We start from the raw sequence: 3,958 nt of genomic DNA, 5'->3' as shown, positions 1-3,958 counted from the left end.
ATCCATCACAAGCTTAGTGGCACCAAATGTATTTGTGATTGAAACCTCACCTAATGAATAAGATAACAAAGATTAACATTATAGGATGTTTTATATTTTTAATAAAAAATAATGTAATAAATTTACAAAGAATAACACGTGATGATGAAATTAGGTATTTACCATTATACATTTTTGCACGACACATCTGAATTATCAACACAACAGGTTCCGGATCTGGGTGGTCCACAAGTGGGAGCAATAAATCAACATATTGGTCCCAGAAAATACATCTTAAAGTTTTTTCCTTGTATATAGTTGTTAAATAAATAATATTTATTTTCAAATATAGTAACATAAAAAAATAATAAAATTGTAATATATAAAAATAGATTTTAAACATTACTTACTCATGATCTTGAATAACAATCTCCATGAATCTTTTTTGTTTCCCAGAAACTAATGTAGTGCAAGGTGATTGCATAGATACAATAAAGCCAATCAAATCTATTTTAACAAATATATAACTGTAAATAATTAAATTAGATAACATATGCTAGAAGATGAAGTTATTGTATACAAAACAATATTACCAAATAATTCTGAATAAATTATATCTTCTGGTTTAAGTTGGCCAAACTCCTTGAATTTATAAATATTGTTTGGGAAACTGGTATCTGCATGTTCAATCACTTCTGTGCCCCGCATGGAACTGAGCATGTATTTGTGTTGAATGGTTTTGAATGCCATAGAATTGTTGGAAACAATGAAATTATTTATTCTGTATAAACATCCCTCATCAAGCATACACTTGAATTTTTCAACATGTAGTTGTTTGAATGTCAAGTGTATACGGGTACCCTGATATATTAATAATAAAATAGGAATTGTGAATGAATGTACCCAAAAAAAAAACAAATTTTACCGATTTTTTCAATGCAAATAAAACATAAAACTTTGTATTAAAAAAAACAATGATATACAAAATTTTAAAAAGAAAGAAATTAAAAAAAACAATGATATACAAAATTTTAAAAAGAAAGAAAAAAAAAAAAACAATGATATACAAAATTTTAAAAAGAAAGAAAAAAAAACAAACTTAAAACAACAATTGATAAAGCCAAATAATAAATAATAAATAATAAATTATAAATTATAAATAATAATAATAATAATAATAATATAAACAAATTTGTAGAGGGGTTTATAGAACATATATATGAATATGAATTAGAAAATATATATTATACCTCTACCTCTTCCAGCACAGATTCTCTGGTTGCACCTCTGTTGTTCTTTACTTCGTAAATACGAATCAATCGTACTATTATTGACCACTCAGTGTTGTAGGCGTTTATCTTATTGAGTGTAACAAAAGTAGGGGCCATTATAGATATAATTTTTTTGCTATGCTATGAGGCTATAGTAGTTCTAATATATAGTGAATGCTGTAAAATAAGTTGAATTCATATTGATTTATATAGTGGTATGAGATTTATTTGGAAAATAATAATAATAATTGATTAATAATTATTATTGATTGATTATTTATTAATTACAAATGAGTAAATATAATCCTTGACTGTATTCTAATTAGGTAAAATTAGGTAATTAGGGTGGTTGTTTGTTGGACTAAGTCAAATCGTAGAGTATAATGTGTATTTTCATTCCCGTACTTTTCTGTTTATAACCAATTTATTTATCTACTACACACGTTAATTCTTTTGATTCTGGGGTTGTGAACAACCAATTCTCCTAATATGCAGTTATCAAAAACTAATAAAATGATTGATGTACAAATTATTCTTTGTGCATCTATATTTATATATATCCTAATATGCAGTTATCAAAAACTAATAAAATGATTGCACAATTTCAGTCAATATCCATTTATATATAACCAGGCCATATATATGTTAATCTTATTAATTATGTTTTGATTCCGTTTGTGCATATATCCATAATAGTAACCAATGATCCAGCACCCATGCTTTCATCTTGAAACCTTCGACCATTATCCACCTTTAATACCAATTATATTCTTTTCATTTAATTATATTAATTTATTATTTATGTTTTGACTAAAATGCCCTCCAGGTTTTGAGGGAAAAGCTTTCCAGGAACTTGTGTTATTATATATATATATATAGATAGATATAGATTACACTTGTAACTGTACATAGAGAGGGGTACACAGACAATTAATGATGAGGTATAGAATTAGACTGCCATAAGAATATAGCGATGTTTGACGTACAGCAACTTAATTGTTTTTTCTTCTCCACATTACATAAATATCAACCATAATTATATTACTCCATCCGAAGAGTTTGATTAACGAGGATTGACTAAAGTTATTTTTATTTCAATTATGACTAAAGTTATTTTTATTTCAATTATATTTCTCATAATGTAACGTTATTTTTATTTCAATTATATTTCTCATAATGTTTAGTTTAGTACTATTATATAAAATTTATATATTTATAAACGTACTAAGTAAATTAAATGTACTATTAAACATTAAAATTTTAAATTCACAGAAAGAGTACTAAATAGGTGCCAAGCACCTTATGCTCAAATGACATATAGTGACTCTTCTATATGTGAGGTCATGAGATCAAGCATCAATGGAGACGGTGTTGACTATTTGTGCCTCTTTGTGCTTCAATAGGTTGAGAAAGTATAGATGATGAACAGATACTACAATGTATTTTAGTACAAAAAATGTTTTTTAACCTACGTAACCGACCGACTACCGTGCCGGCCTCTTTGTGCTTCAACAGGTTGAGAAAGTATAGATGAGCAGATATTACAATGTAATAGAGTCAACAGTACAGTACTACAAAAAAAATTGTTTTTTAACCTATGTAACCGACCGAACATACAGATACATATAACCGATCGAAACCGATTATGTCGGTTATTTTGGAAACCAAGAGTTATGTCTTCATAATTCTGGAAACCGAGAGTTATGTCTTCATAATTCAAAACAAATAAACAAACAGTGAATAATATGGTTCATACTAATTAATAAATGGTTATCTACAGAGAGAGGATTTACTGGTTTAGACATATAATTATAATAGGCGATTGGCCATTTTGTATAATTAATATACATATATTGTGTCGGTTATTCGGCGACCGCGATTTTTAAATGTTGATAACTGAAGGGCCAAATAATCGAAATTTTTGACCTTATAATCGATAACCGAAATTTTCTGTTAGTTTAGTTATCGGTTATATGGGTTTCGTCGGTTTTTCGGTAATTATGCTCACCCCTAGTAAGTGATACTATATAACTTTGCACATATTTTAAAAAGAAATCCCTAGCTTGCTAGCTAAGGTTACGTTCCGAATTCAACTCACGGTAGAAGCTGTCTTTGGCCTTTCCGATTGATTTGAACTGGTTAATTATAGACAACCTAAATTGATTCGTAGCATCACAATGCGAGCTTTACTTAGAATGCACATTCAGATAACGACTACATACTTTTCTTTTCTTTTCTTTTTTAAGAATACCCTACCATGTAAACAAGATAACTCGTTACTCTAATTCATACGTTAAAATAGGTGGTCAGGCATAAATTAATAAATTATATCATTAGTTAAGATTCATCACACCATATTACGCTTTGAGAAATAATGTTTTTTCTTTCTACTGTTAAAGTTTTTTAAGGCTTTGTTCTAAAGCTTATTAGAATTATGGTTTTATTATTATATTGCTGTCGTTGCTGTTGTTGAATAGTATATACATTTTTGTTTTAACTTTCACAAATTCTAGTTCTACACTGAATATTAGAATGCCTTAGGCTTACCATTTTAACATTGTCACAATATATGTGATTTTTACACCAAGTTAAAGAAGTCTTTAATAAATTTACTGCGTAATATCCTTAACCAAAAAAAAAAAAAAAAAAAAAAAAAAAAAAAAAAAAAAAAAAAAAAAAAAAAAAAAAAAAAAAAAAAAAAAAAAAAA

The 3,958-nt window shown here is 27.2% G+C and overlaps 1 long non-coding RNA gene across 1 annotated transcript; it reads right to left on the bottom strand.

Annotated features, from left to right (window-relative positions):
* LOC116021972 lies at positions 1–647 on the bottom strand. The gene is made up of 3 exons (XR_004099120.1): positions 390–647; positions 163–216; positions 1–50 (listed from the first exon to the last, which is right to left on the bottom strand). It is a non-coding gene; the product is annotated as an uncharacterized LOC116021972 (long non-coding RNA).
* Positions 648–3,958: the final 3,311 nt, after the last annotated feature.

Source organism: Ipomoea triloba, chromosome 6 (assembly GCF_003576645.1).
Source record: "Ipomoea triloba cultivar NCNSP0323 chromosome 6, ASM357664v1".
Classification (NCBI taxonomy): Eukaryota; Viridiplantae; Streptophyta; class Magnoliopsida; order Solanales; family Convolvulaceae; genus Ipomoea; species Ipomoea triloba.
Note: the sequence above shows the minus strand (reverse complement) of the source record. Positions and strands in the feature narration are given on the sequence as shown.